Source organism: Rhinoraja longicauda, chromosome 7 (genome assembly GCF_053455715.1).
Source record: "Rhinoraja longicauda isolate Sanriku21f chromosome 7, sRhiLon1.1, whole genome shotgun sequence".
Taxonomy (NCBI): domain Eukaryota; kingdom Metazoa; phylum Chordata; class Chondrichthyes; order Rajiformes; family Arhynchobatidae; genus Rhinoraja; species Rhinoraja longicauda.
The window spans coordinates 73792953-73820024 of NC_135959.1; the positions used below are offsets into that span (position 1 = coordinate 73792953).

At 45.0% G+C, this 27072-nt stretch overlaps 1 protein-coding gene across 5 annotated transcripts in view; it reads right to left on the minus strand.

Annotated features, from left to right (window-relative positions):
• The window catches only part of LOC144595389 (F-box-like/WD repeat-containing protein TBL1X), a 297826-nt gene that overhangs the window by 104776 nt on the left and 165978 nt on the right, over positions 1–27072 (minus strand). For all 5 annotated transcript variants that reach the window (XM_078402880.1, XM_078402879.1, XM_078402878.1 and 2 more), the window contains one exon: positions 26092–26153. The gene's annotated coding sequence lies outside the window, so the exon portion shown is untranslated. The remainder of the gene's footprint in view (positions 1–26091; positions 26154–27072) is intronic.

Sequence of the window (27072 nt, forward strand, 5' to 3'; positions counted from 1 at the left end):
TAGGACAATTCAGAAATGTAGTTTCCACACTCTCAAAGTTTCCCTCTACTACACATGCTGATACACTACATTGCAAAGTGGAACTATTTTCTCCCCTCATGATAATGATAAACCTCCGCAAAATTCACTGAACAACATAACATGGAGACGGTTCAGGGGGAGCAGAGGGATAATGTAGAAATGCACAAGGAACAAAACAAAAGTCAAATGACCCAAATGTGGTTCACAACTGCCTCAAATAGAGTGTTATACACACACAGGCAAGAAACTGGCCATGGTGCATGAGAATCGTCTCAGAAAGACAGCAGTGGACCAGATGTGAGGTATCATCAATCCAGTAGTTCCATGTTTAGTTTTTCCCAGATGTAATGACTTGAATTAAGCTGCCCCCTGCCTTGCTGTAATTCAGTGCTCTTCACCAGTGGTGATGCAGCCACTGGGTCTTCTATGAAACAGAGACAGGCCATCAGCCCTGGTCAGCTCCCCAGCACGGCTATTCCTGCACTGACTCATTTTGCCCACTCCCCAATTCCATTATTATTTCCAAGTGTCCTGACGTCACTTCTTTTATTTTCCTACTTGTTTCATCAAGCGGCTGACTGAGTGTGATCCCATTTTCCCCCTCATACCGATGGGAGTCATAAATATAACCGAGATAATTTACTGACGTTGGGAATCTGGTTGGCCCCAGGAACCTGAATCCATGTTGCGTCATCCACAATATTTGAAAAAGATTTAACACTGCTGCCTCAGGCAGTGATTCCAAGCACCGCCTGTTATTGCCAGAAAGTCTGGAAGTTGTTTGATAAGAGCTTGATTTAGCTATTAGCGGGACGGTGAAAGGAATGTTGCATGAAGCATCAGGCCTCTGACGGAGGGAGCAAGAGGGACGATGGTGGTGTCGTGGGAGGGAGAGTGGGAGGGGAAAGAGTGGGGAGAGGGGAGTGGGGTGTGAGAGAGGGGAGTGAGGGGTAGAGGGGAGGAGGGAGGGGTGTATGGGGAGAGGGGAGGGGAAGGAAGTGTGGGGGAGAGGGAAGTGAGGGGAGTGAAGGGAGAAGGGTGATGGGAGTGCGGGGAGGGGGGAGTGAGGGATGAGAGGGGATGTGAGGGGGAGAGGGGATGTGAGGGAGAGAGGGAAGTGAGGGGTGAGGGAAGTGAGGGGTGAGGGAGAGAGGGAAGTGAGGGAGAGAGGAGTGAGGGAGAGAGTGGTGTGAGGGAGAGAGAGGAGTGAGGGAGAGAGAGGAGTGAGGGAGAGAGAGGAGTGAGGGAGAGAGGGGAGTGAGGGAAGAGAGGAGTGAGAGCGAGAGGAGTGAGTGGAGAGAGGGAGTGCGGGAGAGAGGGGAGTGGGGGAGAGGGGGAGTGAGGAGGGGGAGAGAGAGGGGGAGGGAGAGGGGGAGGGAGAGGGAGAGGGGAGGGGGAGGGAGAGGGGGTGGGGGGAGGGAGAGGGGGGAGGGAGAGGGGGAGGGAGAGGGGGAGGGAGGGAGAGGGGGGGAGGGAGAGGAGGGGAGAGGGGAAGTGGGGAGTGGGGGAGGAGAGGGTGCTGCAACAATGCAGGAGAGGTTTGGGCCCAACGAGTCCACTTGGTCGAGTAAAGCACAACAGTTGAGTGAAAGCAATGGAGAATTCATCAGAGGGGTTTGTATGGCTGGATTATATTACCGATATTGGGGTGGATGAGGCAATGAAGGGATTTAAAGACAACAATGTGGATTTTAAATTGAAAGTAATTAAGGGGCCTGTGGCAATGCAAGTAACTCAGTGACATGTGAACTGGTATTAAAAGCAGGTAGCAAATTTTAAATGATCCGAATCGCAGACAGCAGGAAGCTGACAGTCACGGAAAGAGTTGAGTCGACAAGATAGAGGCACAGATACAACAGATTAAGGTGGGAGGATTCAAAGATCCCGGCTCCATCCCTGTCCGAGACCGACCGGGTGGCATATATGGATTTCCTGGTTTAAATAGGTGTGCACCAATGAGTCACTGGGATCTGCCTTTAACAGTTCAATTAACCCTCTGCTCCACTGGGACCGCTGATCATGCTCCACCTGGATTCATACCGACTTACCCAGCGACAACAGACGGTTGTGCTCGAAAGTGCTGTTCTGCTTGGGATCAGTGCTGGGACCGCTGCTGTTTAAGAATAAGGGGCTGGGGTCACAGTTTAAGAATAAGGGGTAGGCCATTTAGAACGGAGATGAGGAAAAACTTTTTCAGTCAGAGAGTTGTGAATCTGTGGAATTCTCTGCCTCAGAAGGCAGTGGAGGCCAATTCTCTGAATGCATTCAAGAGAGAGTTAGATAGTGCTCTTAAGAATAGCGGAGTCAGGGGGTATGGGGAGAAGGCAGGAACGGGGTACTGATTGAGAATGATCAGCCATGATCACATTGAATGGTGGTGCTGGGGCAAAGGGCCGAATGGCCTCCTCCTGCACCTATTGTCTATTGTTTGTTATATAGACATTTGGATACAAGTGTAGATGGATCTTTACTCTCCCGATTCTTTTTCTATATTTCTCCAGGTTCTTTGTGAATTACGCACAGACTGAAGGCCGCAGAACTTTTGTTTTCACATTACAGAACCAAGTTTACAGATGAAGAGGTTACAGAGGGTGATGAGGTCTCTCAAAGTATACACAGGGATGTAAATCAATGACAGAAAAGGGCGGAATATGACAGATGGTAACTAATTCACACAAATGCGAGATGTTGCACTCTGGGAAGTTGAATGTCGGAGGAAAATATACAGTTAATAGCAAGCCCATTAACTGTATACCTACAGGTCTATTATCGCAATACTATCAGTCCAAAGGAGAGCCGTGACCTGAAATGTCACCGTGTAGGAAGGAACTGCAGATGCTGGTTTAAACCGAAGAGTGGCACAAAAAGCTGAAGTAACTCAGCGGGACAGACAGCATCTCTGGAGAAAAGGAAAGGGTGACATTTCGGGTCAACACACTTCTTCAGACCTATCCATATTCTCCAGAAAACCCGCTGAGTTACTCCAGCACCATGTGTCTTTTTTTATCCCTTAACAGCATTGATGTACAGAGAGCTCACCATTGAGCATAATGTACGAAAGGACCATGGGGTCCAAGTTCACAGCTTTCTGAAAGTGGCAGCACCTCTTTAGGTAGCGTGGTAAAGAAGGCATATGGCACGCTTGCTTTCATAGGTCAGGATATTGAGTGTAAGAGTCAGGAAGTTGCAGCTTTGTACAACTTTGGTTAGGCCACATTTGGAGTACAGTTCTGATTGCTCCATTACAGGAAGATGTGGAGGCTTTGGAGAGGGTGCAGAAGAGGTTTACCAGAATGTTGCCTGCATGAGAGGATATTAAGCTATTGTAGGAAAATAACTGCAGATGCTGGTACAAATCAAAGGTATTTATTCACAAAATGCTGGAGCAACTCAGCAGGTCAGGCAGCATCTCAGGAGAGAAGGAGTGGGTGACGTTTTGGGTCGAGACCCTTCTTCAGACTATAATGAGGATGGAAACAAGAGATTGTTTTCTCTGGAGTGTCAGTAGATGAACAGAGACCTGATAGAAGCTCATAAAATTATGAGAGGCAAAGATATGGTGGACATAGGACATAGACTGTCAATGAACCTTCCTCCCAGGGTGGAAATATCAATTACTAGAGGGTCTCGGGAGGAGGAAAATTTAAAAATGATGTGGTGGAGGCAAAAAGAATAGTGGGGTTGAAGAGGCCTTTGGAAAGGTACAAGGGAATGCATAAAATGGAGGGGTGGGGACCATGTGTAGGCAGAAGGGATTAGTTTAATGTAGCATCATGGTTGGCACAGACAATGTGGGCCGAAGGGCCTGTTCCTGTGCTGTACATTTCAATCTTCCATATAATGGGGTACCAGATATGCATGCAAGCGTAGCAGTATTATATTTGGAAACATCCAGAAGCTGCTCCACCTGTCTGTTCCCTTTCCTAAAACTCATTAGTAAAACCCACTTCTCACCCAGTATTATATTTCTCCAGATTCCTTGTGAATTACGCATAGACTGAAGGAAGGTAACAGAACTTTTGTTTCCACATTACAGAACCAAGGGGACACAGTATATTATTAAAACAGCTTGCCAAAAGTTACTGAATTGTGCCTAATCCCACAATGTGAAAGCCAAACAGAAATCCACTGATCTGATTTCATTTTGTAATGTTGCACATGGGGCCTGTGTTGGTAATAACCAGGAGAGATTACATAATGCCCCTCGACACCAGCGACAAATCTGCAGCTGTTATTGGTGCTGATTCCTGAACTCTGATGAGCAAAGTGCATCAAATATACCTTCTGTAATCTTATCCATAAGACTAGCCTGCAACCATGGGAACTATTGTAAAAGCGTTAGAGTTAAAGTCAAACTGGCCCTTCAGCTCAATCCCAACATGTCCACCCGGATGTCCTGCCCAAGCTAGTCCTATTTGGCCTTGTTTGGCCCAAATCCCCAGAAACCATGCCTGCCCATGTACCAGTCTATTAAATGTCGTGAAAGTACCTGCCTCAACTACCTCCTCTGGCAGTGTAAAAAAAAAACTGCAGATGCTGGTACAAATCGATGGTATTTATTCACAAAATGCTGGAGTAACTCAGCAGGTCAGGCAGCATCTCAGGAGAGAAGGAATGGGTGACGTTTTGGGTCGAGACCCTTCTTCTCCTCTGGCAGCTCGTTCCATACACCCACCACCCTCTGTTTGAAATAGTTGCCCAAGTTTATATTAAATCTTCCCCACTCTTAGCTAAACCTCTGGTTCTGGATTTCCCTACCCTGGGTAACATATTCGGTGCATTCACCCTGTCTGTTTCTCTCGTGCTTTTATACATCTCTATAAGATCACCTCTCAGCCTCCAGTGCTCCAAGGAATAAACTCCCAGCCTGCCCAACTCCCCTCGACTCCTGGCAATATCCTCGTAAATCTTCTCGGCACTGTTTCTAGCTTAATGACATTCTTCCCATAGAAGGGTAACAAAAACTGAACACAGTACTCCAAACGTGCCTCACCAGTGTCTTGTATAGATCTCTTTAAACAGCAAACCTGGAATCTGTTATGGTTGGAAGTGAGGTGTTCTGTTCTGTTCTTACAAAGCTGGTCAAAATCTGAATCATCAAATCATCTCATATGAGAAGTTTCAACAAGAGCAGTGTGTCAAGCCCCACATTAGAATTGGTCCCACCAATTACTTTGTATTCTTAGACTCACTGGGGATGTATTTCCTTAGCAACACCAGCACTGAATGAAGAGCCACTGGGAATTTGCTCTGGCTGCTCACAGGAATGCTGTAAGGGATGTGCACATGCAAATGCTTGCATTCCTGGTCTGAGGAGTGACAAGGACTTTATGCAAATTCTTTGCATGCGTAGTATTGGCTAGTGGCCATCGGAGGGCAAGATGTGACTAGTAGTGAGATCACATTTTAGCTGGTGGAGGTCACAGGATGATGAGTTGGATGCATAGGTTCAATGCTATTTTGCACCTTGTACCTAAGTACAGTGAAACTCTTTTCTTGCACACAGTGCAGTGACAAACCTGGTTATTAACCCTGCACAATCATACCAAAGAGTGTAAGGCAGTAGACCACACTGAGTCCGTACACGAGTCGCCATCTAGGCCAATGTGGCTTTTATTTCACAAAATGCTGGAGTAACTCAGCGGGTCAGGCAGCATCTCAGGAGAGAAGGAATGGGTGACGTTTCGGGTCGAGACCCTTCTTCAGTCTGAAGAAGGGTCTCGACCCGAAACGTCACCCATTCCTTCTCTCCTGAGATGCTGCCTGACCCGCTGAGTTACTCCAGCATTTTGTGAAATAAATACCTTTGATTTGTACCAGCATCTGTACCAGTTATTTTCTTACACTAAGCCAATGTGGTGAAGGGTGTGGACCAAGAGAGGGGAGGAGTGGGAGCAGACATGTGGACCTTGGAGGAAGGCTGCATGAACGAATGTACTGGGGAACATGGGGACCCTCACACCTACACGCTGGAGGCAAGCATATGCCCGTCCTGCACGGTACAAGGAGTCCACCACCTCCCAAATATCGGCACACCCGACCTTCTAGCAGACTCAACATGGCCCCAGAGCTCACAGAAATGGAGTTGAGGAAATCATTCTCGGTCCTTCAGGCCTGGCTAAAAAGCACACCGAGAGCTTGATGAGAACGGTCAGCACCACTACTGTGCAATCCTGCCAACTTTTTCCAAGGTTCGTTACTCAGTTTGGAAGGTAGTGTTAACACAAAACATGAGTGAGGAAGCTCGGAGCGCCTGCTGGGGTGTTGCACTGGAATGCAGGGGCTGGAATTGCTGTCTACTGGTGCGCTGGGCTGGACAGTGGTCTCCTCGTGTGCTGGAGTAATGTCTGCTGGAGTGCTGGGACGAACAATGATATCTGCTGGTGTGCTGGGACGGACAGTGATGTCTGCTGGTGTTATGTCTGCTTGTGTGCTGGGATGGATAGTGATATCTGCTGGAGTGCTGGGGCTGGAATTGCTGTGTGCTGGGATAGACAGTAATATCTGCAGGAGTGCTGGGGCTGGAATTGCTGTCTGCTGGTGTGCTGGGATGGACAGTGATGTCTGCTGGTGTTATGTCTGCTGATGTGCTGGGATGGATAGTGATATCTGCTGGGTGCTGGGGCTGGAATTGCTGTCTGCTGGTGTGCTGGGATGGACAGTGATGTCCGCTGGTGTGCTGGGACAGACAATGATATCTGCTGGAGTGCTGGAGCTGGAATTGCTGTCTGCTGGGATGGACAGTGATGTCTGCTGGTGTGCTGGGACGGACAATGATGTCTGCTGGTGTGCTGGGATGGACAGTAATTTCTGCTGGTGTGCTGGGGCTGGAATTGCTGTCTGCTAGTGTGCTGGGATGGACAGTGATAGCTGCTGGTATTATGTCTGCTGGTGTGCTGGGACGGTCAGTGATATCTGTTGTGCTGGGGTGACAGTGATGCTATCTGTTGCGGCTCCACCTTGTCTCCAGGGAACAAGGACAATACTTCATATCTGTTGATAGGAACGGACACATTTATTGCCCTTCAATGAAAGCACACGTCTCCGAGAGACCGCCTCTGAATGTGGAATGTACAAAGACCCTGTTCTGCACACTGTTGCAATACTTCTTATTTAGGCAGCCATGGGCTCATTGGTGTCTGATCCAATGGCTGGATAATTTGAAGTGTACATTAAACAATGCCTTGTTTAAAAGAAACAATCAGCTTAGAAACACATTCTGAGCCTCTGCTGCTGAAATACTTGCATACAGTAAGTACTACAACAAAACATTTGCTTCTTTAGTGGCAGCATAATAGGGGAAAACTGGGTGCCTCAGCAAACCGTGGCACAGGCACAGACCACGATACAGAGACTGCAGTACGGACACAAACACAAAGGTGGCACAGAACAAACATGGTACAGGCACAAACCTCGGTACAGCCATCATGCCACACAGACCTATTGCAGATGCTGGTTTAAATTGAAGATCGACACTAAATGCTGGAGTAACTCAGCGGGATAGGCACATCTCTGGAGAGAAGGAATGGGTGACGTTTGGAGTTGAGACCCTTCTTCTGACCTTCTTGTTCAGTCGGCATGAACAAGTTGGGCTGAAGGGCCTGTTTCTGCACTGTATGATTGTATGCCTCTATGACTATTCAAACCGTCATTAATTCAATCCTGCCCCCTTTGTAATGTCATATTTTTTTATATGTAAAAAGCAAAAGATTAGTGCAGACAAATGTAAGTCCCGTACAATCAGAGACAGGTGAATTTACAATGTGAAACAAGGAAATGGCAGAACAGTTAAACGTTCTGTCTGGTTCTGTCTTCACTAAGGAAGACACAAACAACCTCCCAGAAATACTAGGGGACTGAGGATCTAGAGGGAGGGAGGAACTGAAGGGAATCCACATGAATCAGGAAATGGTGTTAGGTAAACTGTTGGGACTGAAGGCAGATAAATCCCCAGGGCCTGGTGGTCTGCATCCCAGAGTACTCAGGGAGGTGGCCCTAGAAATCGTGGATATATTGGTGATCATTTTCCAATGTTCTCTCGACTCTGGATCAGTTCCTGTGGACTGGAGGGTAGCCAATGTAACTCAATTTTTTCAGAAAGGAGGGAGAGAGAAAACAGGGAATAATAGACCAGTTAGCCTTACATCAGTAGTGGGGAAGATGCTTGAGGCGATTATTAAAGATGTTATAGCAGCACATTTGGAAAGCAGTGATGGGATCGGTCAAAGTCAGCATGGATTTATGAAGGGGAAATCATTCTTGACTACTCTTTTGGAAATTTTTGAGGATGCAACAAGTAGAATGGATAAGGGAGAGCCAGTGGATATGGTGTATCTGGACTTTCAAAAAGCCTTTGACAAGATCCCACACAAGAGATTAGTGTGCAAAATTAGAGCACATGGTATTGGGGGTAGGGTATTGACATGGATAGAAACCTGGTTGGCAGACAGGAAGCAAAGAGTAGGAATTAACGGGTCCTTTTCAGAATGGCAGGCAGTGACTAGTGGGGTGCTGCAAGGCTCGGTGCTGGGACCCCAGTTGTTTACAATATATATTAACGATTTAGACGAGGGAATTAAATGAGACATCTCCAAGTTTGCGGATGACACAAAGCTGGGTGGCAGTGTGAGCTGCGATGAGGATGATGTGAGGTTGCAGGGTGACTTGGATAAGTTGGGAGAGTGGGCAGATGCATGCCAGATGCACAATAATGTGGATAAATGTGAGGTTATCCACTTTGGTGGCGAGAACAGGAAGGCAGATTATTATCTGAATGGTGTCAGATTAGGAAAAGGGGAGGTGCAACGAGACCTGGGTGTGCTTGTACATCACTCACTGAAATTAAGCATGCAGGTACAGCAGGCAGTGAAGAAAGCTAATGGCGTGTTGTCTTTCATTGCAAGAGGATTTGAGTTTCGGAGCAAGGAGGTCGTACTACAGTTGTACAGGGCCCTGCTGAGACCGCACCTGGAGTATTGTGTGCAATTTTGGTCTCCTAATTATTGCTATTGAGGGAGTGCAGCGTAGGTTCACCAGGTTAATTTCCGGGATGGCGGGACTGACATATGATGAAAGAATGGGTCAACTGGGCTTTTATTCACTGGAAGTCAGAAGGATGAGAGGGCATCTTATAGAAACATATTAAATTCTTAAAGGATTGGACAGGCTAGATACAGGAAAAATGTTCCCGATGTTGGGGGAGCCCAGAACCAGGGGTCACAGTTTAAAAACATGGGGTAGGCCATTTAGAACGGAGATGAGGAAAAACATTTTCACCCAGAGAGTTGTGAACCTGAGGAATTCTCTGCCACAGAAGGCAGTGGAGGCCAATTCACTGGATGTTTTCAAGAGAGTTAGATTTAGCTCTTAAGGCTAAAGGAATCAAGGGATATGGGAAAAAGCAGGAACGGGGTACGGATTTTAGATGATCAGCCATGATCATATTGAATGACGGTGCTGGCTCAAAGGCCCGAATGGCCTACTCCTGCGCCTATTTTTCTATGTTTCATTCCTGTTGGAATATTTAACACATAACATGGGACCTTCTCATCATAACATTTGGTAATATATTTCCAGAAGTGGTTTTGAAAAATAAATAAGACAACTATTTACTCCTGCAGAGAGAACTTTCTAATTTTTGGCAGAATCAGATACCTTTTATTCTCCACGGCATCGGAAAAATTACTCTAGCTCTGACTGGATCCTTGCACATTTTTAACATAGCTTTCTACAACCATGGGCAGCTCACAATTACAAAATACCCTCAAAAAGGTTGTTCACATTTGCCAAAGATTGAAATTAAACGCCTTGATGGAATGAAATGTCTAGACTTTCAGCCCTGAATACTGCTAGGATTAGCACCGTTTAGCAGCACAGATGTTACGCAGCAGCAGGTACTATAACAACATTTAAAAGATATTTGGACAGGAACATGATTAGAAAAGGTTTAGAGGGATATGGGGCCACATGCGAGCAGGTGGAACTAGTGTAGTGTAGATGGGGTAGCTTGGTCGGCATAGGCAGGTTGGGCCGAAGGGCCTGTTTCCATGCTGTGTCACTATGACTGGACATGCCACTAGCGTCTCTTGTGCTGTAATTTCCTACAGTATCTCTGTTGATGGAAGTTTTCAGTTTGCTGATGAGGCAAAGAGTTCATATTCATAAAATAAGTTTCATACATTTCCAGTGTTATATTATTCTAAACAAAAAATAATGATTTCCCTTGAGCCTTACAAGAAAGGCAGCTGTAAGCAGACATTTTGTTCGTTGAATTTGAAGTGTTTTTTCAATCATGTTGGGGCAGTGGGTGCAGCCTTACAGCTTCAGTCTGTGTACGACTGCTGCTTTGATTTACTTTGTAAATGTGCTGAAAGCATACTTCAATAGAATCTTCACTGTTCATTGCTAGTTTTTTTTAACAGGATTAATATTTTCTTTCTAATTTAGGGATGTGATGATTGCAAAGTTTTATTTGCAATATTATTAAACTCACAAAAAAGGTGTGGAACTCAGACTGCAGTAACGAGAGGTTGAAGATGTCTGTGGAAACTCCAGCCAGTTGGTCCACTCAGGTGTTGAGAACACACCCAGGTACACCGTCAGGGCCCCACGCTAGTCATAGAGTATTACAGCGTGGAAACAGGCTCTTCAGTCCAACTTGCCCATGCCAGCCAACATGTCCCATCTACGTTAGTCCCACCTGCCTGCATTTGGCCCATATCCCTCTAAACCTGCTCTATCCATGTACCTGTCTGAACGTTTCTTAAACATTGCGATAGTACCTGCCTCAACTACCTCCCCTGGCACACACAGAATGCTGGAGTAACTCAGCAGTCTGGCAGTATTTCTGGAGAGAAGGAATGGGTGACATTTCAGGTCGAGACCCTTCTTCAGACTGATGTCAAGGGAGGGGGCGGGACAAAGATAGAATGTTGTCGGAGACAGTAAGACTAGTGGGTGAACTGGGAAGGGAGAGGGGATAGAGAGGGAAAGCAAGGGCTATCTGAAGTTAGAGAAGTCAATGTTCATACCGCTGGGGTGTAAACTACCCAAGTGAAATATGAGGTGCTGTTCCTCCAATTTGCACTGAGCCTCACTCTGACAATGGAGGAGGCCCAGGACAGAAAGGTCACATTTGGAATGGTAGGGGGAATTGAAGTGCTGAGCCACCGGGAGATCAGGTAGGTTAAGATGGACTGAGCGGGGGTGTTCAGTGAAACGATCGCCCAGCCTGTGCTTGGTCTCGCCGATGTGGAGAAGTTGACACCTGGAACAGCGGATACAGTAGATGAGGTTGGAGGAGGTGCAAGTGAACCTCTGCCTTGCCTGGAAAGACTGTTTGGGTCCTTGGGTGGAGTTGAGGGGGGAGGTAAAGGGACAAGTGTTGCATCTCCTGCTGTTGCAGGGGAAACTACCTGGGGAGGGGGTGGTTTGGGTGGGAAGGGACCGGGGAGTTGACCAGGGAGTTGCGGAGGGAACGGTCTCTGCAGAAAGCAGAAAGGGGTTGAGATGGGAAGATGTGGCCAGTAGTGGGATCCCGTTGGAGGTGACGAAAATGTTGGAGGATTATATGCTGTGTGCGACGGCTGATGGGGTGGAAGGTGAGGACAAGGGGGACTCTGCCCTTGTTACGAATGGGGGGAGGGGGAGCAAGAGTGAAGCTGCGGGATATCGAGGAGACCCTAGTGAGAGCCTCATCTATAATGGAAGAGGGGAACCCCTGTTTCCTAAAGAATGAGGACATCTCCGATACCCTGGTGTGGAACACCTCATCCTGGGCACAGATGCGGCGTAAATTGGAGGAATAGCACCTCTTATTTCGCTTGGGTAGTTTACACCCCAGCGGTATGAACATTGACTTCTCTATCTTCAGATAGCCCTTGCTTTCCCTCTCCATCCCCTCCCCCTTCCCAGTTCTCCCACTAGTCTTACTGTCTCCGACTACATTCTATCTTTGTCCTGCCCCCTCCCCTGACATCAGTATGAAGAAGGGTCTCGACCCAAAACGGCACCCATTCCTTCTCTCCAGAGATGCTGCCTGACCCACTGAGTTACTCCAGCATTTTGTGTCTACCTTCGATTTAAACTAGCATCTGCAGTTCTTTCCTACACATGTTACCCCCTCTGGCAGCTCTTTTCTATACATCTCCCATCGTCTCTGTGCCTACCCTATCTATTCCTCTCATGATTTTGTACACCTCAATAAGATCTCCCCTCATCATCCCGCGCTCCTCGAAATAGAGTCCTAGCCTGCCCAACCTCTCCCTGCTGCTCAGGCCCTCGAGTCCTGGCAACATCCTGGTAAATCCCCTTGTATTCCGAGGCTTGAGAACGCAGCTAGGTACACGTCAAGCACACACGTGTTCCGATGCATGAGAACGTGGCTAGGTACACGTCAGGGACACACGTGTTCTGATGTGTGAGAACGCGACTAGGTACATGTCATGGCACACGTGTTCTGATGCGTGAGAACGTGGCTAGGTACACGTCAGGGCACATGTGTTCCGATGTGTGAGAATGTGGGTAGGTACACGTCAAGGACACACGTGTTCCGATGTGTGAGAATATGGCTAGGTACACGTCTGGGCACATGTATTCCGACGTGTGAGAACGTGGCTAGGTACACGTCAAGGACACACGTGTTCCAATGCGTGAGAATACGGCTAGGTACACCGAGGGGGGAGGGAGGGATCCCGTTGTCTCATTCCCACCGACTGCACTGGAGAGCCTGAGCACATGGCTGGTGTTCCCACATCCCAGGGACGGAGATATGTGGGGGAGGGAGGAAGGGGAGGGGGAATCCCTCTGTCTCATTCCCACCGACTTCCCTGGAGAGCCTGAACACATGGCTGGTGTTCCCACCTCCCAGGGACAGTGCTGTCTGCTGTGCAGGATCGGTATCTCAGTGTCCAGCGGGTGACTGTAAGATCATCAACTCACCTAAAGGGGGCCAGAGGCCCCTGACTTTCCAGCACCAATGTGTGCTGTTTTTCCTCAGTGTTATGTGTTGAAAGAAGAGTTTATTTAAGGTCATCCCACCCAGCTTCTGGCAAAATATCACCACCGTCTGACACCATTTTCCTCACAAAAGGTTTTGGATTTGCAAATGTTATGAACAAAGAATGCTTTTAGAACAAAATGGACTGAAAGCACATGGTGGCAAAAAGCCATGTCACAGCTAGCGGAGAGAATGCTCAAACTCATTTACAATTAGACATTTAACAATTCTATTTCCCTCCCACAGAAACAATCCTCGAGGTGACTATTATGAAGAAGGATACTCCCACTGTCTGGAACGTGTGCTAACTTGATCCTGGTGATGCCTGCCTATAGTAAATGCTGCTGAAAGAGTTGTGGTCAAACCCCAAGTTAGAATTACAGGAAATGACGAGGTTTCACGCTGCTGCAGTGTGAGATTTATACACTAATTACAACTGGATTAACATTTAGATGAACTCGCTGTACAGGTTTTGATGGCAGGAGATTACTGCCCTTACACAGCATATGTAATCCTGAGTATCACCATTTCAAATTGTCTCAGTACTGCTACTTGCTGAGTCACATGACAATCCTTGACACAACAGTATATTTGATCACATTTTGCCTGAGATTAACTGCAAGAGCAAAAGTAAGCCATAACCTTTGTGTGAATTTAACTCCGGCTGCCGGAGGAGGTAGTTGAGGCAGGTAGTATCGCAACATTTAAGAAACGTAGGCAGGTACAAGGATAGGACTTAGAGGTTTAGAGGGATGTGGGCCAAATGCATGCAGGTGGAAATAGGGTAGATGGGACATGTTGGTAAATTTGGGCAAGTTGGGCCGAAGGTCCTGTTTCCAAGGTTCTGTGACTCTATAATACTTGCCCTACCAATGACGACGTTTCTTATTTCCATACTAAAATATAGACTACAAGCGTCCTTAATGAATGACAAATCCCACAACGACCTGGGTGTCTGTGTGAATAACCCATTTAAATGCTGCAGATTGTTCAGCCCACCTTTCCTGCGATTGTATTGTATGGTAATAAAGTGCGGTGGCTGCTAAAACTATTGTTCAAATTAAAGGCACAACTAAACACAATTATGTGTAAAATATAGTTATTTACGACTGCAGAAATGCTTTGAGAGCAGTGGGGGGAAATTATTCGATCCAGTGTTGCTGGAAATTATTTTAGGGTGGCACGGTGGCACTAAACAGTCTTACACGTCAGGGCCACACCTCAAGAGTATTAAATATTTTGATCAATCGACTTAATCGCCGCAAAAACAATCAGAACAAATTCATGAAATTATTGTAATAGTGCAGCTGATACATAGCAGGAGAACCCTTGACATCACACCTTACATGTTAGTCGCTAAACAACTCCATTACTAACCATTATACCACAAGGTTTGAGTCTGAAGAAGGGTCCCGACCAGAAACGTCCCCTTTCCATGTTCTTCAGAGATGCTGCCTGACCCGCTGAGTTACTCCAGCACTGTGTCCTTTTATTAAATCACAACGAGTAGGTCAGAGGGAGCATTATCACTGCTAATCTCTGTGCACCGCTGCACCTACCTGCCCCATTCAGGTTGAGTGGCAAACTCCACTGGGAGTTCTGCTGGGATAGAAGAGGGAAGGCATGATGTCAGGCAGTTGCAAGTGCTTGAAAACAGCCAGCTGGACAGAGGGTGGTGAGCGGGAAGAACTCAGCCGACTCTGACAAGTGTGACAAGCTTTACCTGGCACACTGTTCCCAGACCAACCAAATCCAACCAAGTCTGAGCAATCTTCTCCTTCAGAGAAGGTATGATAAGTCCAGGGAGTGTAGATCAGTGGCCAGATTAATTCTGCAATCGCTTGGAGGTGCTGTACAGAACGCAGGTCCCAGAGTAAGAATTCTCGAGCAGGGTTATTGATGACAAATAAATTCTTCCAAATCGAGTAGCAGATTGGCAGGAACAGTCAAGTTTTTAAAAATCAAATAATGTTCAGTTGCTTAGTTCCTTCAAACAAAATCATCTTAAAGGTGAAGATCAGAACATGAAGTTAGAACTAGAGACAGAGGCAAATACTAAGCAACCTTTGGGAGATACTTTTCCAGTCCCACTATACCAATGGGATAATGTTTCACACAGAGGGTGGTAGGTATGTGGAACGAGCTGCCAGAGGAGGTAGTTGAGGCAGGTACAACAGCGTTTAAAAAACAATTGAACAGGTCCATGGACAGAACATATTTTGAAGGGCCAAGCGCAGGCAGGTGGGACTAGTGCAGATGGGGCACCTTGGTCGGTATGGACGAGTTGGATGGAAGGGCCCTTTTTGCATGCTGTATAACTATGATTCTGGAGAAAGGAACTAACACGCGAGGTAGAATATACAAACTGTGATTTTTGGTTTTCCCCATACAGAAAATAGGCACAAGGCAATAACCAATTCAAATAATGGAATGACTCTGTTCCGAGACATCTGATTTCGTGTCTTGCCTGTTTTTACTTTTCATTGAAGTCAGTGAAAAGGAAAATAAGGGTGTAAAGTTGTCGTCTTATCGATCTCATCATATTGACTGCTGGGTGGGTTAAGTTACGATTACCCAGAGAATGAAACAAGCTTTAGTACAGCATTTATCAAGGGATCATTGTCAATGGATCTTAGCAGAGCAAAGCAAATAATTCCCATGATGAATTTGTTTGATTTTGTAAACACTATTACCTCCTTGGAATTTTTATATATCTTCCCCAAGAGATGCAGAAAATTGGAGCAAATTCACATCAATGCTCGGTCTGTTTGAAGGATCTTCAACTAGCCTAACATCATGTGTTATTCCTACTGTACACGTCATGTGTGCCTGCAGTTACCTCGAAGATGGGGAGAAGAAACTAATTGGGCTCCAGTTTTCTTTAGGATCTGTATTTGCCTTGGATTACCAGAACGTTATTCCAGCAATAACTGGCAGAAACAATCCCGTGGCTCCTAATTTTAATTGTGCCACTGTAAGGAGACATGGAATTTTGTTTTGTTTGATAAATACAACCTGGGCTATCTGAACGCATCGTACCCAGTGCGCTACTCTGTCCATTTGTGTCATTTCACTTGATGCCACTTAAGTTGCGGAAACTTCGGTCATGGAACAATGTCCTTTGAGTCTGGTGTTCACTAGCTTCTAATGCCCGCAATATCCGCGCTGAACGCATATTACAACACACCATGGCACGCGTTTGACTCATTATATGATGGGGAATAGACGAGCTTGGGGACTGAATACACAGGCCCCAGGGGGTGAATAGACGGGCCCTTCTCATTATTTCCACTCTGTTAGTTAATTCTAAAACACGCCAGATTATTATCCACTATAATATCCAGACTATTATTAGAGTATTCTATATACTCTAACCGTGCGACTAACCTGTGCAAAATCTCATAAAACATTCAAAAAATCCAAATTTAAGACTTCCACGTTAATTCCACAACAGCCAGTATACAATTTGAACTGGAGCAGCAAGGAACTGCAAATGTTGGTTTACAAAAAGAGATGCAAAGTGCTGGAGTAACTCAGCGGGCCAGTGGAGAACACGGATAAGGTGATGTTTTGGACTGGGGCCCTTCCTCAGACTGCGCTGTTGTCTGTGGATCACTAGCACAGAACACTACCCCACCCTTCACCAATTACCGGGGAGCACCTTGTCCGCTAAACTGTTCCATGGGCTGCCCTCTCACACAACTCTTCCTGCAGGATGGGCCCTGAATGGAATCAAGTCCTCGCCTGCCAATCACGTGAAGTCACTGAACAATTTTTAGCGGGGGTGGGGGGGGATCATGGGCCATTGCGTTTCACTTGGTCTGATGGGGATAATTGACCATTCCTGGTGAGATTCAGTCGGAACAGACCTCGGACAATCCTGGTCTGTGAGGCAAAGCACCACAGCAGGCAAGGCATGTATTCCTTGAGCTATTGAATTATCATGCAGACATTTTGAGCTTGAAAGGCTAAACATGAAAAATCAAACACTGCAGAAAGGGAGACATACAAAAAAAAAATTTTATGCCTAAAACCAGAGGTATCTTAGAAAACCTTGGGTGGAAGGGCAATCATGGGAAGAGTTGCATCAACTCCACCTGTTATTCCGTGAAGTTTAAACACAACCAGATCTGATTGAAACAGACAAAATTCTGAAAGGATTCAACAGTCTGGATACAGTTTCCAGTTAAGTGTCTGCAACCAGGCAGCCTGACTTTGTCTGAGAAAGGACCACGACTTAAAACGTCATTCATCCATGTTCTCCAGGGATCCTGCCTGACTTGCTGAGTTACTCCAGCACTCTGTGTCTTTTTTCGTATGCGCAGTTCCTTGTCTCTTCAGTCTCAGAGGTTGGGTTAGAACTGAATGAGAAATTTCTGCGCTCAGTGATTGGAGAACGTGTAGATTCTCTGTACAAGGAACTGTGGTGGCCAAGCATGTTTTTAAGAAAGATATGAGAAAGGCGTGAGGAGAGAGCAGGAATATCGTACTGAGGTAGAGGATCGGTCATGGTTGCACTGAATGGCAGACAAGCAGTTTACTTTTACTCCTAGTTTTCTAATTTCGAATTATGCAAATTGCAGTGTAAAATCCAGTTCCATCTGTTATCTAAACAGAACTAAAAGAATTTGATATTAATCTGGGAAGGAAAATATTTGGAAAAGTTAGCTGAAATATGAGCTGATGACTACAGGCTCTTCCTCCCACCGCCAGGATGGGAAGGCAAACATTAGCGCTGATTCATGATTCAGCCATGGAAATCCCCCAGGTCCCAAAGGAACATTAAAAATACAGACAACTCCAGCCACAGCATTTTCAAACATGCTCCTTCAACTCTCAGCTAAACATTAATAACCTTATTTTTTCACGTTGAATAACATTGGAAAGATTCCTTTCTCACCTGTGCTGCCCAATAGCCAGATGCTAGCACCAAGGACTAGTCAAAGCACCAAAATATTCTTGCAGCAGACATTACAGTAGCGCATATTTTAACAAAGCTCCTGCTTGTTCAAGTAGCCATACATTTACTAACAATTTTTAAACAGAAATAAAAAATCTCCTCGGCAAAATGGTATTTCAAGGAGCATCTATATAATTCCCAGGCTTTCTGCTTTAACAGAATACGTCAGGGGCAGCACAGTGGCACAGATAATAGAGCTGTGCCTCACAGCACCAGTGGCCTCGGTTCAATCTTGTTGCCAGCTTGGAGTTTGTATATTTTCCCTGAGATCACATGGCTCTCCTCCGAGTGCTCTGGTTTCCATCCGCATCTCAAAGATACCTGGGTGACGGTTATTTGCCACTGTACATTGATCCTAGTGAGTAGGCCAGTGGTAGAACTAGGAGAGAGTTGACAAGAATGGAGGGTGTATAAAAAAGGGATGAATTTCCAGTTAGTGTGAATGCATGGTGGATGGTCACCAACGACTCACCAAGGCAATTACGGACTAGCTTCTGTGTTGATTCTAGCTAGCGTAAAAGTAATCAGATCTAAAAAGAGTTGTTGAACCACAAGTTAATTCACAAACAGGCACCACTCTTTTGATTTCGGTCATTTAAAAAAAAATTCCGGTGTTAAAAATGTAGTGACTGCTTGAATTCAACTAAGAATCAACAAAGTCCCCCCAACCCTGTAAAGAACATAAATAAACAGGCTTCATGACATTTCTGCTGGTAGACTCTGGACCAGCATGTTTGCAGATGACACTAAAATGGGTAGCATTGTAGATAGCAAAGATGGTCGTAAAAAATTGTTGCGTGATCTTGATCGGTTGGGCAGGTGGGCTGAGGAATGGTGAATGGAATTTAATACAGAGAAGTGCGAGATGTTGCACATTTTGGGAAGTCAAACCAGGGCAGGACCTGCATAATGAATGGCAGCACTCTGGGTAGAGCAGATGGATCTAGGAGTGGAAGTACATAGCTCCTTGAAAGTGGCGTCACAAATAGAGAGGGTGGTCGATAAGGCTTTCGACCACCCTATCTATTTTTGAAAAATCATTCTGAAGAAGGGTCTCGACCCGAAACGTCACCCATTCCTTCTCTCCCGAGATGCTGCCTGACCTGCTGAGCTACTCCAGCATTTTGTGTCTGGTCGACAAGGCTTTCAGCACATTGGCCCTCATCGGTCTTAGTATTGAGTATAGAAGTTGGGAGGTCATGTTACAGTTGTACAAACATAGAAACATAGAAAATAGGTGCAGGAGGAGGCCATTCGGCCCTTCGAGCCAGCACCGCCATTCATTGTGGTCATGGCTCATCATTCACAATCAGTAACCTGTGCCCAACTTCTCCCCATATCTCTTGATTCCACTAGCCCCCAGAAATCTATCTAACTCTCTCTTAAATTCATCCATTAAATTCACTGCCCTCTGTGGCAGAGAACTCCACAGGACAATGGTGAGGCCACATTTAGAGTATTGTGTTCAGTTTTGGTCATCCTGTTAGAGGAGAGATTTTGTTAAGCTGGAAAGGGTGCAGAAAAGATTTACGAGGATGTTGCCAGGTCTCGAGTGCCTGAGCCATAGGGAGAGGTTGAGCAGGCTAGGACTTTATTCCTTGGAGCATAGGAGGTTGAGGGGTAAATTTATAGAAGTGTAAATCTTTTCACTCAACCCTCAGACAGTGATATCCGGTTATGCTTCCTCTACCAAGCATTTTTCCTGCACATCATAAAAGGCCAACCTTAAACCCCAAATCGTTTTCTGGCGTTTAAATTGTTTACACAAAACAGTTCAGCCTTAACAACGTTTCAATTTTCCCGTCCTTGGCAATCATTTTAAAATATTTTAACAACTTCAGTAGCTTAGGATTTTGTTAAACCTCAAACTCCCGGTTGTACGTAAATACTTTTGTTGTAATCATCGCCTAGAATTTGCTGCCAACATTACAGTGAGTTTTACAGCAGTCGCTATTAACCATACACAAGCATCTGGTGACTTCAGTAATTACGCACTGCTTGCATGAAGTGCCATGTTTATGGACTAAATGTGCTTTTCACATTAATGCGGCAAACACAGCAGTTTAACCTCAACTCCTGATTAATTTTACAAACTTGCGAACAAAAAATTATTCTGTTTTAGTGATGCTCCTTTAAAGATAGATATTGGCCAGAACATGACAAAGATAGGAAATGGTTACAGGAAAAACTCAAACTTATACACAATGCAGTAGAATCTGGCCACAGTGTGCTCATAACAATGGGTGCAAAAGCACAGGGAGGATCTGGCAAATCAGAAAATCTCTAATATTGCTTTAATATTTTGAAATCTTCCACGTTTATATATCTGACGTGACTATTGTGAAATACAAACAATATTCTTCACATTTCACTGACATCCCTTCCTGATTTGTGTAAGAAAATAACTGCAGATGCTGCGTTCCCTCCGTAACTCCCTGGTCCACTCGTCCCTTCCCACCCAAACCACCCCATCCCCGGGCACTTTCCCCTGCAACCGCACGAGATGCAACACCTGTCCCTTTACTTCCCCCCTCAACTTCATCCAAGGACCCAAACAGTCTTTCCAGGTGAGACAGAGGTTCACCTGCACCTCCTCCAACCTCATCTATTGCATCCGCTGCTCCAGATGTCAACTTATTTACATCGGCGAAACCAAACGCAGGCTCGGTGATCACTTCGCTCAACACCTGCGCTCGGTCCACGTTAACCAATCTGATCTCCCGGTGGCTGAGCACTTCAACTCCCCCTCCCATTCCCAGTCTGACTTTTCTGTCATGGGCCTCCTCCAGTGCCATAGTGAGTCTCACCGGAAATTGGAGGAACAGCACCTCATATTTCGCCTGGGCAGCTTGCTGCCCAGTGGTATGAACATTGACTTCTCCAACTTTAGATAGTTCCTCTGTCCCTCTCTTCCCCTCCCCCTTCCCAGTTCTCCCTCTAACTTCCTGTTTCCACCTATATCCTTCCTTTGTCCCGCCCCCCTGACATCAGTCTGAAGAAGAGTCTCGACCCGAAACGTCACCCATTCCTTCTCTCCTAAGATGCTGCCTGACCTGCTGAGTTACTCCAGCATTTTGTGAAATAAATACCTTCCTGATTTGGTCTGCAGTGAACTGTATGCGTTTCAGTCCCATTTCATCCGGTGATTTAGCAGTAGACCTGGCTCCAGAATCATAACCTGGTACAACAGCCGCTTCACAATTCTAGCCATTTAACACCGGAGGTGGAACAAACAGCAGGTGGTTATGTACGATGTGCAAATAATACAGAGGACCTAATAACTTGCTCAGAACGGCATGCAGTTTCCATCTGGCTTCTTACCATAGCACTGAATGAAGCCAAGGAAAGGGAATAAATAAATGAAGTTTAAGATAAATTGTATCCAAGAGATTCTTAAATGACTTTTCCATTATTATGAAAGATCCCAGTACAAATAGTGTCATAACATGCCATGGTCAGGATAATGAACAAGTATTTAGAGAGGGATAAGTAATAGCTTTAGGATTGACAGAGAGGAAGATAGATAATTGATGAAGTTACCAAGTCTGGAAGGATTGAGTTATAAGGAGAGCTTGGATCGGCTAGGTCTTTATTCCATAGAGCATAGGAGGGGGCATAGATAATGTAAACTGCCGCAGTCTTTTCCTCATGGTTGGGGAGTCTCAAACTAAAGGACTTAGGTTTATGGTGAAAGGGAAAAAATTTAGAAGGGACCCGAGGCCCAACTTTTTCCACACAGAGAGTGGAATGAGAAGCCAAGCGCAAGGGTAGAGGAGAATACAATAATAATATTTATAAGATACTTGGTACATGGGCGTAGCGGTAGAATTGCTGCACCGGAGGCCCGGGTTCGATCCTAACTACGGGTGCTGTCTGTACAGAGTTTGTACGTTTTCCGCGTGATTGCTTGGGTTTTCTCCAGGATCTTCAGTTTCCTCCCACACTCCAAAGACGTACAGGTATGTAGGTAAATTGGCTTGGTAAATGTAAAAATTATCCTTAGTGTGTGTAGGATAATGTTAATATGTGGGAATCGCTGGTCGGCGCAGACTCGGTAGGCCGAAGGGCCTGTTTCCACGCTGTGTCCCTAAACTAAACTAAACATGGATGGGAAAGGTTTGGAGAGATATCAGCCAGGCACAGGCAAGTTGTACCAGAGACCCGAATAGCTGCAGATGCTGGTACCTTGAGCAAAACAAAGTTCTGGAGGAACTCGTTGGGTCAGGCAGCATCTGTGGAGCGAAAGGAGCAATGACATTTTGGGTCGAACTCTTCTTCAGATTTGCTTGGTTATGCTAGTTGGTCACCATGGATGAGTTGGGTCAAAGGGCCTGGTTCGATGCTGTCTAGCTCTATGACGCCAAAGAAACCAAAGTTGGACCCTGGAATACTCAGAAAGAATGCATCAGTTGGAAATTACGTTATATCTTTGTTGGAAGATGTTACAGCAGTGAAGAGAGAACTGGGTGAACAGAATGATTAAAAATGCAAGAAACCAGAAGAGGACAGGAGAGCTACAAGCCAGCCCACATTTGTATGAAATATATAAGAGTATGGTCAGTGGAATTACAATACTTTAGCAAGACAGAAGCTGGAGTGGAGTGTTTTGAGGAGATAATGAGAAGAAAGTTGAAAGTATAGTTAGGCAATGACGCGCTCCCCAGTATTAGACATGACAACATTTCCAGTCAGTTTACGACGTCAGTGCCCTTTTAAAAATCTATGTTGTTATGTGATAAAATCCATGAAAAGTCATCAAACATTCTTTAATGTAATTGATAACATGTCCTGCACATTTTTCAGAGATGCATTTAGATTATCCACAGCAGGAGTTGCGTTAAAAGGAGCATTTTCTTGTCATGTCATTAATTAGTTACAGCTCAGAAGTGACAACATTTCACCAATTCCAGTGACAACAAAGAACGATTTTCTTGCCTAACGTTTTTAGTGGGTGGCGCTGTATATTTGTTTTAATTGATTTTTGACTCAGGAGTTCCTGACAAGCTTGGATATGTTTTAGATGCCCTTAACAGAGTACTTTGCTGAGCGTCTCCCATCATGCAGGAGCTAGGTACGTTGACACAGGCCTGCATCACATGCATGTCAAGATAAGGACTGCAGGGTTCCTTGTCTGGAACTTTAATGAAGCTCCATGGTCAGCTTTAAACATTCCAGTTGAATTTGAATTCTGCGCCAAAACATTCACCTTCATCGGTTCCACAGCAATTATTCACCGGCAATCATGGGAAAACCATCATGGATTTGTCCTGGTCTTTTCTTGCCTTCCAGTTCCTTCACCCCCTTCCACAACCAATATGGAGCAAGGTCCCGACCCCAAAATGTCACCCATCTACATTCTCCAGAGATGCTGTCTGAACCGCTGAGTTACTCCTGCAATTTCTGTCTATCGTGGAAAAGCTGTTTGGTTCACACATAAAACTGAATGCTGGGGTCTTCTTGTAACCTGGCCTCCCTTTCTTCATCTCCCAATTTCCTGAGGCTCTGCTTCATTTATTGCAGATGTAATGTGCAGTTTCATTTGTATGGATATCAAAATATATTTGTTCTTCAGCCAAACCACCGTTGTGAAATTGGTCAAGGAAAGAATATTTTTGATATAAAGGATAGAATGACACAAAATGATTCCAATGATCACCATCGTGTAGGACGGAACTGCAGATGCTGGGTTAAACCGAAGATAGACACAAAAAGCTGGAGTAACTCGGCGAAAGGAATAGTGATGTTTCAGGAAGGGTCTCGACCCAAAACACCACCTATTCCTTTTCTCCAGAGATGCTATTTGACCCGCTGAATTACTCCAGCTTTTTGTGTCTATCAAATGATCACCACTTTTTGTTTAAATTATAAATATCTCTACAGTTTTTGAAAAATTCTCTAACATTTAAAAAGTTTTCGATTTAATTATTTTTGAGTGTGTGGTCATTGGGTAGGGAAGTATCACCTTGAAATGCACTTGCTTTGAAACAGAAACACACTGTCCTCTCTGCTTTAAGAGACATCTATAACAGATAGATTTTTATTTTAATTAATTTTTTTCATCAAATTACAGAAAACTGTCAAAAAGCCACAGGAAAAGTATTCCTTTAATTTTGGGACAGTTTAATCAGTTAACATCATTAACTACGGTGTACTTTCCCCACCCCCTTTCCTGTTACTCTAGCCAAAATATTTCTTAACTTAGAAAGTGAAGCAGTATCAGTCACAGACAGCAGCATGTGGTGGGTCTGAGACAGTTTAAGCTTCATTTATACTAGCGGCCATTCAGGAAGTAGTTCTGTAGTAACATAGACTCGGGGGGGCTGTGAAATCAGCCCGTTTGTACCTTAGAATATAGCCAAGTGTTGCAGCAATAATGTGAGCAAACCACAATCTGCGAATACAGCTGCTGAACCTTCTCCACTCTGCTAATTCCAATCCCAAATTCTATACTTAATAACCTGACTGATGAAGGCCAATGTACCGAAAGCCTTCTTGAAAGCCTATCTACCTGTGATGCCACATTTAGGGAATTATGTAGGACAAAAAAAACTGCAGATGCTGGTTTAAATCGAAGGTAGACACAAAATGCTGGAGTAACTCAGCGGGTCAGGCAGCATCTCGGGAGAGAAGGAATGGGTGACGTTTCGGGTCGAGACCCTTCTTCAGACCCGAAATGTCACCCATTCCTTCTCTCCCGAGATGCTGCCTGACCCGCTGAGTTACTCCAGCATTTTGTGTCTACTGAGGTAATTATGTACCTGCATTCATAGATCCCTCGGCTCTACAACACTACCCAGGGCCCTGCCATTCACTGTGAAGGACCTGGTTTGACTTCCCCAAATGCTACACCTTGCACTTATCTACATTAAACTCTATTAACCACTCCTCAGCTCAACTGATCAGGATCCTGCTTTAATTTTTGATAACCATCTTCGCTATCTACGATACACCCACTTTAATGTCATCTACAAACTTACTAATCATGCCCTGCACATGCTCATCCAAAGCTTTGATATAAGCCACAAACAACAATGGGCCCAACACTGATCCATGAGGCAAATCACCAATCCAAAACATTCTGCACTTTAAGTGTTTTCCTAATTTGTGTGATCGAGTCAATGATAGATGATGATTTACTTGAACAGATACAGGTTACTATTTTAACCCTTCATGTGCCGGCCATGCGTCTGACATGGCTAGCAGCCTCGTGACCCCTGCACAAAGGGGCTTTTCAACGGTAAGTGAGTTTCAACCACATGAATGGCCAGAGTCGACATGTACAGCAGATATCATTCCATAGCGTACATTCACGAACACTTACAACAATCTGTGGACTCACAGTCATACAGTGCAGAAATATCTCTTTGACCCATCATATTTATGCCGACCTTTCTGCCCATCTACACATCCCATTTGCTTGTATTAGGACAGTATCCCACTGTGCTTTGACTGCGTGTTGTCTAAATGCCCCCTAAGCATGGTAGATGTATCCGATTCTACCATCTGTGCAAAATCCAGATACTAACCACTGGGTAAAACAAAACCTCGTCCCTTGAATCCACTTGAAAACTGCTTCTCCTCAAATTATCCCATACCCTCTTGCTGATAGCGTTGCCACATGAAATAAATGACTATCGACGCCTCTCTTAGTCCATGTGCTTCCTTGGCCTCCCTGGCTCCGGGGAATCCAATCTCTCCCCATGTCCAGAGTCTACAGTGCTCCAGTCCCACATCATGACGGGTTCCAGATGTAAATTCTGCAGCTGCTGAGATGTAATTTAAATGCATGTCTCTGGATGAATAGTGTAGGCATGTAGGTGGTGACTTCGCAGGATATGCCCACTTCGACTTATTGCATATGCAGCATGTTTAGTGCTGTGTATTATGTCAGACTCTGACTGGAGCTTCTTCCTGGGTTAGTCTAGTCTTTCCTATCCTCCTTTTTGCAGCATTGTGGTAACACTGTTTTAAAGAAACCTTACAAATAACCTATTGCACTAACCACAGGCATTTCCTTGTGAACGGCTCCGATCATCACATCTGACAAAAGCAAGGTCTCAAAAGTATTCCACAAGAACAGTGCACAATTCGGAAAGAATGAGACTGTACTTACTCAGTTACCAATAAAGTGAGGCCCAATCACTCACACTTCCAGCACAGCTCTCAGCCAATGACCTACCAAAACAGACGGAAAAAAGAAAACAATTATAGATTTTAATACAGAGTATTTACACAAATAAACATTGCCAGTTCTTTTCTAAGTCATTTTTTATTGCCTTTGGCTCAATATATTTCAATACAACTAATGTTCCTTGCAAACATGCATTGGAAGGACTGGGATGCAGGTCTCTGCAGTGCTGTGGATTAATGGCCATCTTTTGAGCACGTTGATTCAGACTGCTGAGCTCAATAACTTCAAGACAAAACTGGCAACGTCATCAGCTGATGCTAAAAATAGGTTGAAAAGACAGCAGCAGGAAAGGAATGGAAAAAGAACAGATAATTGCAATGTGATTTTCAGAAAGGATGTCCCTTTAAAAACAAAACTAGTGGAATTTTTGTTGGGATCATAAATTCCCCAAAACCAATTTACCCAAAGACTGGAAAACTTGAGGGAAAAGAGAAAATCTTTAAACGCTGGCATGCAAGACTAAAAACATTCTAACAATCTGTTAGTTTGGCCTCCTGGTCATTTATACCCTTAAATTTATGAGGTTTTGCTTTGAACTGTTCATTCTTGGAGTATTGTCTCCCGAGGCTGCCCATTGCTGCCATCGGTAAACCGTTTAAAATAAAATAACAGGGTTGTAAAGAGGCTTGAAAAGGCAGATGGAAGATCAGGTCGGAAAACAGGGAGTCATCCACTTTAGTGCATAAAACTGAAACAAGCATTTGTTCAATTGGTGATAATTGGCAAAAATTGATGTTCAGAGAGACTCACGTGACCTTCTATACATGTCAAGTTGTCAGGAAGTTAAATGTTACGTTGGCTTCATTTAAAAATAGAATTTAAATGCAAGTATAAAAATGTCTTACTACATTTGCGTAATGATCCCACCTTAAGTATTATATAGCATAACATCACGAGGGAAAC